Here is a 14,393-nt window from a genome sequence, read left to right on the forward strand (position 1 = left end):
TCAAGGTAGCTTCTGCGAGGGTCCGCAAGGCGCACAGACACGGGGCGGGGGGGCAGATCCCGCCTCTCCGGGGTTGACGGGGCGATGCTCACCTCCTGCGGCTCTGCGCCTGTGGTCACAGAAACCGCTAAGGACGCCTCTGGCTTTGGAGCTTGTGTTTCTTGCTCACTAGTGGAGCTGGTCTGGAAACAAAGGCAGAGAAACACTGTGGGGATAAGGGAAGTCAGAAGCTAACTGCACGTTCTTCATTTAAAAAGTGCGTTTCACTGGGGGCCTGGGGTCCCAGTCCAGACTCAGTCCTGCAATGTCCCACCATGGACCCCACCTCACTCACAACTGTCTTGCCTTCCCGAGACCACTGCCCTCAGCGTCCTGGGGTGGGGGGCGACTGTGAGGCAGGGTTACCACCAAGGCCTCACCCTCCAACCGCAGCCTGGCCCGCCTGCCCTCTGAGCTCACAGGCCGTGACCCACTCTACACCCAAGAGTCCTAAGCTGAAGTGGCCATGCGCTCCAGAACCTCATTTCTGGGACCGAGAATAAATTCTAACATCAAAAAGGGCTGTGGACCTATGACCAGAAGGAGGAATTTCCCTCTAAGTTCCATGACACAGGGAAGCAATGCTTGGTTCTAAGAATTCAAGACTCTCAAATTACTTTCACAAGCTGAAGCTAAAGCAGCATTCTAAAACCACCTACAGATGACCTCAGGACTGCTCCCGACTCGAATGTTCCCTCGTCACCAGCAACTATGTTTTACGAACGCACACAATTTATGTAGCCTCATCAACAGGTGACCCAGGGTGGCTGGGCAGGTAGTTCCACACCGAAATCCCATCAAACCACATCCAAGAAGCATTTTCCAATGGCTTGAATTAGTCAGGCTGCTGCCTAAGGAGCCAAATTCACCCGGGCAGGCAGGGTGCACACAGAAACACATGCATGACTACGTACTGCGATATGTGAATCTGTAAGCAAACTCGTAAGGGAAAGGCCAGATCAATCAGCCACAAATACAAGCAACTTTCCCCCATAAACAAGGTATATAAGTGAGTTAGAGCTGCATTTTCAGATAAACGAAGGGCAAAAGAGCATTTCGTAATTTAACTGTAGCCGAGGAACAGCCTCACTAGTTTCATTTAGCTAGACAACTAATCAAAAGGATGCAGATGGGATGGGGGAGGGGTCCGCACTTGGAGGCAAAGAGGGCGGGCCCGACGCTGGCAGTGACTGACTTCTTTCCAAGAGGCTGGCAGAGACGACCCGCGGGAGGAGACAGAGCCCTCCACTGTGACAGACGGGAGGAGTGAAAACCATCATTCGCACCCGATACAAACCTCCAGGAAAATCTGCTGATTCAGTGCTGTGGCCAACATTTTAGTATAAACTACAGCTTCACATGGGGAAAGCAGACCACGAGCTTTTATCAGAAGATTCTCAGGTCTGCAAACCCTCCTAACACATCTGACTCTGACCAAGGAGTTTTCCTTTTCATCAGTAACTGTTCTTCCTAGTTAAGTCACGGGGTAGTGAGGGATGAAAATTAAATGTGAAAAACGGCAGGAGTGCTGGCTACAGGGGATGGGGTCTAGCGATCACGCGCAGCCTGCTCCTCTGGCCGCCCCCGGCGGCAAAGGGACGTGCTAGAAACCACCTGGCCCAGGGACTGCTACCGTCCACCAGTTCTAGAGAAAAGCCACTGCCTTCTGGCCACCCCATCCTGTCAACGACCCGAGTCTCAGCCTCTTGGGAGTCTGTCTGGCTCTGTGGCGCTGGGAGGAGGCACAGGGCTGACCAGCAGCGGGTGCCTGGAAGAGCCGCCAACGTGAACAGTTATATGTATTTGCTTCTTAAAAACTGAGGACTTAAGGGAAAAGGCGGTATCACAAATTCAATACAAAACCCCTTGACAGGTGCAGGTAAATAGGTGGGTGCCCAGAACGCTGTGAGCAGCACAGCTCTGCTTGGGTTTTGTAACCACTGGTCTAGGCTAGGACCACAGTGGCCCGCTAACCCGCGGATGACCACTGGTGCCTCCTGCGTCCCGCTGGGGCAGGTCCGCAGACGCCACGTCCACCTGAGGGCCAAGAAGCTTAGCGTCCCCCGTGCTGAGCCAGGCGGCCTCCACTCGCGGGAACACACCATCTCCGGTACAGAGTTCACGTCATAACGTCCAACCCATGTCTAATCAAGAGGAAGAGTGGAGGACAATCTATAAGACAACTGATCTGGACACTACGAAAATATCAGGGTTATAGAAGCGGGGGGTGGTGGGGGCGCGGGTCCAGACGGAAGGGGACCAGAGAGGCGCTGGCTCCTGGGCAGAGGGGCGGCAGCTGTGCACACCGTCCCCGCGGGCGGCCGCACTGTGCTCAGTGGCCTCAGGAAGGAAGCACCAGAGAGTCTGGGGTCCGGGGGTCATGATGCCTGCAACTCACGCTCAAAAAGCTCCATGTGTACACACAGGGAGAGCAATGGGCAGAATGCCAGGCGAGAGGCATGTGTATGTTCACTGTGTTACTTTCAGCCTTCCTGCAGGTTTAAAGTTTCTGGTAAAAGGCAAACAAAAGCAATGACAAACACACCAGAGGTCCCGTTAGTGAGACTTGCCATCACTATGTTCACTGGCTTGTCTCGGGGTGGCCAGGAAGGGTCCACCCTGCAGTTTGGAGGAAAACGGACCGACTGCCCCACCTCCAACGGGTGCTGTGAAGAGCCTCAGTGGCCGAGGAGGATGGGCCAACTGCTCCCAGGAGCTGCTTCCTGCGCCACGGGGGCTCTGGCCGCCTCCGGTTCGGTCACCCCCGAGTGGAGGCGCTGAGCTGCATCACCAGGACCTCAATAGGGGGCCCGGAGCCGGGCTGTTCTTCCCTACCACCCACTCCATCCATCGGCGAGTCCACACAGAAGCCACTGTAAGGGTAACGTGACCGGCTGCAGGGGGAGAATGTGTGTTTTAAAAACTGCCTGAAACACTCGCTACCCAGGCGGGGGATGGCGGGGGTCTCTTCCCTGAAGGTGCCGAGTACTTCCTTCACCCCATGTGATTTGAGGAAGTGGGAACACTTCTTCGGGTACACTTCACGCACCTTAACCATCTCAAACCTCACACATTCAGCATCCCTGGTCAACAGTTGAGATAACTGTCACATGTTAACTTACTGGTATGTTTGTGATCACAAGTAGCCAAACCATATTAAACTATCAATATTTCTAATTTATCATAAATTCATTTGTCACTTAAAAAAATACTTACTCTAAATGTCAGATCATGTGCAAGAGGTGCAGTGTTGAAATACTCAAAGATAGAATCCTGAAAATCTGGAAGTTTGAGTCCTGTAAGAATAAAACGAGACTTGTCAAGGTACAAAATTTAAGACTATTTCTTAAGTTTTATGAGAAGACTCAGTATCATGAAGACAGCAATTCTCTGTAAGTGAACTGATAAATCTGACGTGATTACACTAAAAATACCATTAGACTTGCCCCAGAGCTGGACATCTGGAGTAACCAAGGAAGAGCACCTGGGAAGTCTCTAAAAATGAGGGGGTGGGAGGGGAGGAGACCTACCAAATACTAACGCAGATTCACTGAAGCACATGTTCTAATTAGAAGCATGGGTCCTGCCCAGGGACAGTGAACAGGGTAGAAACCCAGAAACAGCCCCCAGCCCCCATGACAACTCATCTCATCTGTGGTGAGACTGACATCTGAAGTCAGTACTGAGAGGAACTTTTTAATAACTGGCATCAGACAACTAACAAGTCTCAGAAAAAAGGCAGAATGGGTCCTCCTCAAACTGTATATCACAGTAACTTTCCAGTGGATCAGTAATCTAAATTTTAAAAATGAAGCCTTAGAAGTATCTGAAAAAAACATGGGCCAATTACTTGAACAACTGGGGATTTGGGGAATATTTCCCTATGACTTAAAAAAAGGGAAAAAACGAACAAATCTGACACACAAAAATTAAAATAACGAAACAAAATGAAAACAGTAACCAAAAAAACACCAAATGCTTGGCAAAAAAAACCAAAAAAACAGGGGGCCTCTCTGGTGGCCAGTGGTAAAGAATCTGCCTGCCAACGCAAAAGGCCTGGGTGTGATCCCCGATCCAAGAAGATCCCACTGGTCGAGGGGCAATCAAGTCTGTGTGCCATGACTACCGCGCTCTGTGCTCGAGCCCAGGGGCCGCAACAAGGGAAGCCCGCGCGCCCCGGAACCCATGTTCCGCAGCAAGAGACGCCACAGAAACGGGAAGCCCGTGCAGCAGTGAAGGCCCAGCACAGCCAAGAACAGACAAAAAAAAAAAAAAAAAAGCAAAGTTAAAAAAGACAAGCTAAGAAAACATCTGGCAACTGTCAAAACAAGGACTCTGTCTTCAATATATAAACCAGCTCGTTGGTAGTGATATGATGAATCGATGTTATATGTCGGTGGTGGGTGATGGGGAGTAACCTTCGGTGATGATGGGACCACCAACCTCCGCCAACATGCCTCGGTGCGCTTTAAGATATAAGAAATAAGCGCACGCCACAATCTAAGTACTTTTAAAAACTTAGCGGTAGATAAATACGTAATCTAAAACCACAGAGGAGGGAACAAACGCTCCTCAACACTTATGAAAGTGGGCAGCCCGTCGTAAGAAAGGAGGTGGGCGTGACAGTGATGATGTATGGTTGTGTTGATATTATCGGTAATGGATCAGGTTCTCACGCGCTCACGGTTTTGTTGATGATGGGGATGGGGATGACGATGATGATGGTGTGGTGGTGGGGATGGTGGTGGTGTTGATGATGGGGCTGGTGATGGTTGTGGTGGTGTTAATGGTGATGATAGTGGGTGTGGTGATGATGATGGTTGTGGTGGTGTTGATGGTGGTCGTGGTGATGATGGGGATGATGATGATGGTGGTGGTGTTGATGATAGGGATGGTGATGATGGTGATGATGATGGTTGTGGTGGTGTTGATGGTGACGATGATGGTTGTGTTGATGCTGATGGTGATGATAATGGTTGTGGTGGTGTTGATGGTGGTGGTGGTGATGATGGTGATGATGATGGTTGTGGTGGTGTTGATGGTGGTCGTGGTGATGATGGGGATGATGATGATGGTGGTGGTGTTGATGATAGGGATGGTGATGATGGGGATGATGATGGTTGTGTTGATATTGATGGTGACGATGATGGTTGTGTTGATGCTGATGGTGATGATGATAGTTGTGGTGGTGTTGATGGTGGTGGTGGTGATGATGGGGATGGCGATGATGCCCATAATAACATTACAACATGACATAACATTCAAATGAACAGACTTTGCTCAGGTGCTATCAGTGAACCTAGAATCTGATCCCAGATCTCCTGCATCCCTTACCTTGCTCTGAAAGCCCATGACATAGACTGGAAATAGTAAGCCCAATTCACAGGCAAGGAACTTCAGAAAAACCACACGCCCTCCATCAAAGTGTCGAACCAGGAATCAAGCCAGACCTTTCTGATTCCCAAGGCTGTGTGCTCTCCCCAGAGCACTGCTCCTTCCTATTTTAGAAGGAACAGACAGTTGTTCTTGGGTTTTCAAATGAAAGGTGTTTGCACCCTTGAAGATGCTTCTGCTGCCCTGAGATCATTGAAATGAATGATAGAATAAAGCGAAGTCATGCACTGTCTGCAAACCACTGTTACCAGCGGATTGGCTATGAAGTCGGCTTATAGAATAAACATCTCCACTCTGCTGGGCTTCATACTGACCTGATCCAGCGCTTTCATGAGCTATTGATGTTTTCATGGTACTTAGAGTTAAGAGGCTCTTCCATAGTTCAAAAACTGACATTAAGCCTACTATTTCTGTTGCCAAATAGACTGTCTGGCGGGCTCTTTCATAGCATAGCATCTGCTGAGCACCTATGGTATGCAGATGAAGGTAGTGACTCCAGAATGTCAATGTAATAGGGGTTTAGAGGTTGTCATCTAGTTGGAAACTGGCAGGGGGTAGGCAGAGTCTGGGAGCTTAGTCTTAAAGCCCTGTGTGCAAAGTAAGCCCACAACCTTTTCTCAGGAGAGGATATTCTGGGGAGTGGTGCATGGGAAGCTGATGGAGGGTACGGGGGCAATTAGAGCCTCCCTGAGTCACTCGTTGGCACAGCTAGACGTGAGGAATTGTGGTGGGTAAAGCGCATCCCCTGCTTGCTGGAAGCAGACCTTCAGCAGCGGGCCTTCTGTTTGTGTTGCTTTGTTCTTCCTGCTTGAAGCACCAACATGGGCGGTTTCCTCATCTCCTCCCCGCTCCCAGAGTGGCAGCAAACACTGCCCTTGGGCTTTGGATGAAGCTGGGGGGCGGGGGGGGGGGTGGTGCTGTCATCATCCGCATCAGTTCCCAGAACTTCACTGAAGGCCGTTTCCTAGAACTGTCCTCTGGCAGTGAATTGGTCCGTCAGGATGCTCCTGTTTAATATCCTTTAATGTCTCCCGTCCCCTGCAAGGTGACACCCAGGTGACCTAAACTTGGCTCTCTAAACCCTTCATGGTCTAGTCTCCACTCCCACGTCTATTCCCAAAGCTGGGCCCAGGGCCCACCCGGTGTCTTCCTTCAGGAGTCGTGACCCTTCTCCCTCCCTCCCTCTGCCTCAGGCACTGCCCTCTCTCCCTCTCCTGTTTGTCTGCCTTGTGGTCCCCTTCTCTTTCTTGAGGGTTCTGAGCAAGTATCACCTCCTCCAGGGAGGCTTCCATGATGCCCCCCCCCCATCTGAGTTAGACTCCCTTCTCTGCACTTATGATTATAACTCCTACCACAATCCCTGGCTTTCTAGTCTAAACAGACCACTGCTCTGTGACTCCTCATGTCTTCTGAGCAGAGCACAGTGCCTGGCACATACTGCATGCAGGCTAAGTTGCTTCAGTTGTGTCTGACTCTGTGTGACCCCCATGGACTGTAGCCCACCAGGCTCCTCTGTCCATGGAATTCTCCAGGCAAGAATACTAGAGTGGGTTGTCATGCCCTCCTCCAGGGATGAAACCTGTGTCTTTATATCTCCTGCGTTGGCAGGCAGGTTCTTTACCACTAGTAAAGAAGCCCTAGCACATAGTGAATGCTTGGAAATATTAGGGAGGGGACACAAGGAAAGGAGGGGACACAATCAAGGCTGCCTTGATTGATGCAGCCAAAGCTGAGTTACCTGGCATCCCTACAATCAGAAATCAATTTTACCCAGCACACCTCCCACAGCACTGGTTTCTGTGCCTTATTGAAGGCTTCCTGGGTTTCTAACTGTGCATCGTCAGTGTACTGTCGTGTCTGGGTCTTAGAAGTGTGTCATCCCGTGATGCTATGAATAGTGATGGCAGGTTGGAGCATCTTCCATGAATCTTCCATCTTTCTCCAGCCTGCCCGCAGTCCCATCCTCTAAACATAATAGGTAACCTGGCTGATTTTGAGGCATGTGCTGCATAATAAGTGGAAAGATCATTTCACTTTATATGAGGATGCAAGTTATAATTAGCAAGCAGTCAGCTTGTTCTGCATCAGAGAAAAACGGAAGACCCATGTCACACCCCCAGCAGGTGGCACATGCCCAGCACTTGCTTCACCCCAGAACGGGTTGTTAATGACGGGGGTATTGAAGGCAGTCCTCCCGGCAGTGCAGTACTCGGCTCTGCAGGGACCTCTGTGCAGGAATGGTCATTTCATGAATGAGTCTTCAGAAGCCCAATCCATCCACAGATCCAGTCCTGCTCGTGGGGAGGACCAGCATGTGCCATTTACAGGTTCAGCCTGTGGCTCCCTCACCCCCGACTTCTTAGCTTGGGCCCTGACCACATAGTATATCTCAAGAAAGAGTGCTGCCTGAAAAAAAATAATAGTCTATTGAATGTCCATAACTTGGCTTCTCAAGACCCCTCCTCTTCTCTCTGCCCCCAAAGCCTGAACCTCAGCAACAGCGACATCCTGACCATCTACGACGGTGACGAGGTCATGCCCCACATCTTGGGACAGTACCTGGGAAACAGCGGCCCCCAGAAGCTGTACTCGTCCACACCGGACCTAACCATCCAATTCCACTCGGACCCCGCCGGCCTCATCTTTGGGAAGGGCCAGGGATTCATCATGAACTATATCGGTAAGTGTTCTAGCCAGTTACTGTTTGTCTTTGTGTTTAGATGCAAGCCAAGACCATTTCCTCTAGCTGTGTCTTTTGGAGAGTGTTGTCCTATGTGAGTTTTTTTAATATATTGGCACAGAAAATATACATTGTTTTTTCATTTTTTTAAGAGGTGGGCTCTCTAGTCGAAGGACCAGGGTTCAAGTCCTAGTACTGTCATCAATGGCTGTGTGACCTTGGGCAAGTCACTTAACCTCTCTGAGCCTCTTTTTGTCATCTGTAAAATGGAAATAGTGATACCTCTTCCACGGGGTGGACACCAGGACTTAGTAGATTATGACTTTAACACATTATTGACCTGGAGATTTTTGCAGGAACTTAACTCCTCCTGTGGCCATAATACATCTCCAGTCAGTAATCTTGCCTGAACAAGATTCCATGTCTTTGGTTCTTCCCATTGGCTTGAAGATTTGCCCATCTCCAGCTGATGCAAAGTGTTCTCTTTGTACCTTCTCTGGCCTCTAGAATACAAGCTACTTCCCTAACCATTGGCTGTCTTAAGGAGCTTCATGCGTCTGAAAATAAGTCCCTTGCATTTGTTTTGTTTTGTTTGCTTGTTGTTGTTGTTGAGGCAGGCAATATGACTTTATTTGGGAAGCTGGCAGACAGAGAAGATAGCAGAATAATGTCTCAAAATAGCCCTCTTGGTCCCCTGCTTTTTATTTCCAGCTGGTGGACACTCCCCATCCCTTCCCTGCTCTGCATGCATCTCTCAGAAAAGCAATCACAAGTGTCTGTCTTCTTTTTTATGCGTCTCAGGGGCCTTTTTACCCTTGATTGCAGTGCTGAGTATTTCAGAGTGTTATTGCTGCCACTTTCCATGCATTCTTTACCGGCCAATGCCCTGGGCAGAGGCTTTCCAGGCCAGGTGCCCTCCGGAGTCAGCTGCCTTTGGAGGGAGAGTTTCTGGTGACTCAGCTTCAATCCATCTCCTTAGACCTTTCTTCCCCACCTCCCTCCCTCCTGGAAGATGAGGTCATAGTTTTTGCTCATTTGTCTCCTCTGGTACCCAAGTCAATCTTCCAAAATTGCATTCAGCTTGATGATGGAAATCTGACTCTCTCCAAAGCTGCCCAAGGTTGACCAGAAAGCCTGGCTGGTGTTCAGTTTGGCAATCTCTTAAAGAGGAGGTATTCTTGTTAATTGATACTGAAAAACTCAGATTCGTGTGACAATTTGAAATTGGCCAGCACTATTATGTGTATTATTTTATTTCATCTTCAAATGCATTGTCTCTGTTTCCAGAGAGCTTGGTTCACAAACTTTCATGCCAGGCCCTGTGGGAGGCATCAGGATTACAGGAACAAATAGAGTTCTCTCCCTGCCCTTGAGCCAGTTAGTAAAGATGGGAGAGAGAGTCCCATTAGCAGAAAATAGCAGGACCATATCCTGATGAGTATAGGATTCCAGCAAGTGCTTCCCCGAGATGCACAGCCTGGCTCATATAGGGAACACAAAAAGAGAGAACAGTTCCGTTTTTTCTTATTTCTGTTGAAGAAACATATAGCTAATTTCTGTATTTAATTTTTTAACAGTTTTTTTTTTTTTTTCCCGGCTGCTCTGGGTCTTCGTTGCTACATGAGGGCTTTTCTCTGGGTGTGGCTTCTAGAGAGGCTAGTCTGTAATTGCAGGGTGCGGGCTTCTCGCTGGGGCCTCTTCTGTCATTGCAGGGCATGGGCCCTAACTGTACCACTTCAGGAGTTGTGGCACACAGGCTCAGTTGCTCAATGACATGTGGGATTTTCCCAGACCAGGGATCAAACTGGGGTCCCCTGCATTACAAGGCAGATTCTCAACCACTGGACCACTGAGGAAGCCTTGTATCTAGTTTTTATGTCAATAAATTGCTCATCCCTACCTGGGTGGAAGACCATGTTGATTTCAGAGGAGGCCAGGTCTGAAGTCAGTGGAAAAGGGTGCCATGATTGATTAGTGATGTCTGTCATGGGCACGGGAGAGGTGTTTGCTACCCTGGGTCTAGATTTAACCAGACGTAGGTGCAACTCCCATCCAGTAGAGGGGTCCAATGGGAGGGTTGGGGGTTTCTCTTGTCATCTAGAGAATTCTGAAGCTCCTAGACTGATCTCAAGGCCTGACCCCAGCTCTGCGAGGTGGCCAAGGCTTATCTGCACTGGATGCTTCAGAGCCGTCTATGGGAACCCTGAGCCTACGTGGTTCTGACTTTCCATAATTATTTTCTCCACAGACAGAAGCAAAGACCCATTCTCCTCATTGTTTTTTTGTTTTGCTGTTGTCTGTGACCAAGCGTATGGGAGGGAAGGGAATTAAAAAGCAGAAATGAGTAAGCAGTGTTTTGCAAAGAGATATTGGTCACTTGTGTGTTTATTCCTCTAATCCCAGGATAATAAATAAGCTCCATATTGTGGGTCAGCTCCAATCAATGACAGTGGCTCTCTGGAGTGTTGTGTGGAAAAGGATTGGGAGGTTTCAGCTTGACTCAAAGAAAGAAGTTGCTGTGATTGATAAGTGATGTCTGCTCTGAGCGTAAGACTGGGAAGTGGTGGCATGTACTCCGTACATTTGGGTATTTCTTTTGCCAAAAATTGGACCATCGTGCTGATCTTGACCATGAAAATGGAACCATGACTTCAGATCCCTAAATCCTGGCGCCTGCCACATGGTAGGCACTCATGTCTTAGTCAAAACAAATCACTGAATCCATATATCTCATATTAGTGTTATTCTCATACCCTGCACATTAATTAGTTTCCACCTTGCCTCTAGGGATACTCAGGGTCATGATTCTTGCCTGTACTCTATGATTGAGGACAGTGAGGCTCAGAGATACTTATTGACATGACAGGCGTCACCCAGCTTTTAAAAAACAAACAATGACAACAAAGGATTAGAAGGGACGTTATCTGACTCCTAAGCAAGTTTAGCAAAGTTAACAAAGTTTCATAGGAACAGATCATTCCAGAACCTTCACCTGGGATGTTTGGTGAACATGTAGATTTCTGAATCAGGGTCTCCAGTGGGGGTCTCCTGAATCAGAAACTGAAGAACAGAAGGTTAAGTGACCGGGCCAAAGCCACCCAGTTAGCAGACTGCGGGGCCACACTTTGAGCCAAGGCTCTGCTGCATGGTGGCAGCGCTGAGTAATGACAAGCGTGATGAATGCCCCGGAGGAGACGGGAGGTCCTATGGAAATGTGTAGTCGTGTCAGCTCATTGAAAAGTCACACATATATGTATGGAATCTAGAAGGATGATACTGATGAAACTATTCACAAGGCAGGAGCAGACATGCAGACATAGAGAACAGACGTGTGGACGTGCTGGGGAAGGGGAGGCTGGGACGCGTGGAGAGAGTAGCACTGACAGATTTACACCGTCACGGGTAAAGCAGATAGCTGTGGGACGCTGCCTAGCGCGGGGAGCTCTGCTCCATGCTCACTGACAGCCTAGAGGGGTGGGGGGAGCGGGGAGGGAGGCTCTCGAGGGAAGGGATATGTGTGTACGTGTAGCTGATTCGCGCTGTTGTACGGCAGAAACTAACATGACATTGTCAAGCAATTGCACTCTAATTAAAGCATAAATATTTTAAAAAAAGAAGATGCAAAAAATAAGTCAGGCAAGCAAACCGTTCTGTCTCAAAACTCTTGGCACCAGGCAGACCACAGAGTATTTGCCCCCATTTCTCCTCTTTCATCCAGACTCTGAGCTTTTGCAGCTGTGTCCCAAATCCAGGGCTTGGCTGATTTTTCAAAGGCCTAAAAATAGAGGCTTCTGCTCCCCACCAGGCAATTCTAGAAGCCGTTTCCCGCTCCCCTCCTTCTCGCAGACACCCAGGAGATCTCCTTCCCTCAAATAAAATCATGATGAAATCCCAGGGAAAAACCATTGCTTGTTTCTCAGAATGACTTTCCCGCAGACAGAGGAGGTGCTTTGCTTCCCCCAGAAGCACAGAAGAGCCGCAAATTAATTATCCAGTGTAATTAGCTCTTGTCTCAAAATCTGTGCAGTGGGCACTCTGAAGGGAGAGTTGTAGTAGTGGGCTTTGGATTGCTACCTTAGTAACAAAGGTTAGCAGGAGGAAAACAGAGTTTCTCTGGAGGAAGACTCTGTGATGATAAGCTGTGTGTAGCGTTTTCTGGAGTGTGGTTAATGTTCACTGATGGCAGGCAACGGGATTTGAAGAATGCAACCAATAGTTATTTATATCTTAATAGTTACATGTTTGTCTCAATCTGCAGTACAAAAAATGAATATGACTAATCCATCAAGCCCATAGATCTATGGACATTTCTTAGGACAAGGTTGAGGCTATGTGCATGTATGCACGCTTGGCCATGCCTGACTGTTGTGATCCTGTGAACTGTAGCCCGCCAAGCTCCTCTGTCCATGGGATTTCCCAGGCAAGAATTTTGGAGTGGGTTGCCATTTCCTTCTCCAGGGTGTCTTCCCAACCCAGGGATGGAACCTGTGTCTCGCAGACAGATTCTTTACCACTGAGCCACCTGGGAAGCCCCAAGGCTGAGGACAGTAGCAACCTACTGCTATGTAACAGATGACCCCCCCATGCCCAAATTAGCAGTAAATGTTTACTGTCTCACCGTTCCTGTGAGTCAGAAGTTCAGGAGTTCACACTGAGTGGCCTTGAGTCGGGATCTCTCATGAGGTTGTGGTCAGGATGTCAACTGGAGTCGCTGTCATCTGACAGCTTGACTGGGGCCGGAGGTCCCACATCCACAGTGGGAAGAAATCATTGTAAAATCCCCCCTGGAGAAGAGTTCCTGCAGGTTAAGAGTTCCTGCCGGATTTCAGAAGTTGTGTTGCTTATATCCAGAGGCGTCCTCATCTTCCATATGCTCTTCCCTCCGACATTCATAAAACAAACCCCCAATAGAGAGGCCACCTTCCCATCTAAGGATGACATTTTTGTTTTAAAGAGGTGTCAAGGAACGACTCCTGCTCCGATTTGCCCGAGATCCAGAACGGCTGGAAAACCACTTCTCATACGGAGCTCGTGAGGGGGGCCCGAATCACCTACCAGTGTGACCCCGGCTACGACATCGTGGGGAGCGACACCCTCACCTGTCAGTGGGACCTCAGCTGGAGCAGCGACCCCCCATTCTGCGAGAAAAGTAAGAGCCGTCTCGGTTTTTTTTTTTTTCCCTTTAGGTCATCAGACCGTAAATCCCTCCATTACAAATACCGTTAGGTGCAGTGTGCAACCTTGTATACGGGTCCTCGGACCCTGACACAAACATTTATTGGGGGCGCCAGTTCTTAAAAGCGAAATTAAACTCAAGTCTCTTTTGTCCTGGCCTGTTCTCCAGCCACATGCGCTGTCTTTCAAATGAGGGAAGAGCTAAGTGGGGGCGTGTCCTAGACCCTTCTGTAGTTCTCAGCAAACCGGCGCTCACGCGGCCCTGACGCCCGCCTGGTCTGGTCTGTCCCGCACAGTCATGTACTGCAGCGACCCCGGGGAGGTGGACCACTCGACCCGCCTGATCTCTGACCCCGTGCTGCTGGTGGGCACCACCATCCAGTACACCTGCAGCCCGGGCTTCGTGCTGGAGGGGAGCTCCCTCCTGACCTGCTACAGCCGCGAGACCGGCACCCCCATCTGGACCTCCCGCCTGCCCCACTGTGTCTGTGAGTCCTCTGCACTGATTTGAGGCCCCCCGGGGGGGACTCTGCCGGGAGGGTTGGCTTCCTTTTCTTACTGGTGGAGGGCCGGGCTGTCAGGAGGCAGCATCCACTGTTGGGAGCATTTGTTATGATTACCGTCCTATGACCACAGCTCACAGGGATTGAGGGTGCTGCTACTCCAACATTCATGGTAAACGTTATCATATGGTTAAGATTTACGGTGAGTTTATCAGGCACTGTGCTGAGTCTGCCTGCAATGCAGGAGACCCTGGTTCTGGAAGACCCCCTGAGAAAGGAATGGCAGCCCACTCCAGTATTCTTACCTGGAGAATCCCATGGACAGAGGAGCCTGGCGGGCTACAGTCCATGGAGTCCCAAAGAGTCGGACACGACTGAGCGACTAACACATACATACACACACACACACGCACACACACACTGGTTGAGTCCTTCACCAGAATTCCCTCTCTTCCTCCTCTAGTAGCTTTGAGCACGGTAGTACTGTCTCCATCTCCTAAAGAGGATACTGAGGCTCAGAGAGATGGAATCGTTGCCCCAGCTCACGCAGCCTAGTTAGTTATGAAGGAGGCCAGAGGCAAACCCTGCCTGCCTGACCCCGC

General features: G+C 49.5%; 1 protein-coding gene across 1 annotated transcript in view; it reads right to left on the bottom strand.

Moving 5' to 3' along the window:
• CDC42BPB (CDC42 binding protein kinase beta) overlaps positions 1-14,393 on the bottom strand; it is a 113,246-nt gene that overhangs the window by 14,382 nt on the left and 84,471 nt on the right. The window lies entirely within an intron of this gene.

Source organism: Cervus canadensis, chromosome 17 (genome assembly GCF_019320065.1).
Source record: "Cervus canadensis isolate Bull #8, Minnesota chromosome 17, ASM1932006v1, whole genome shotgun sequence".
NCBI lineage: Eukaryota > Metazoa > Chordata > Mammalia > Artiodactyla > Cervidae > Cervus > Cervus canadensis.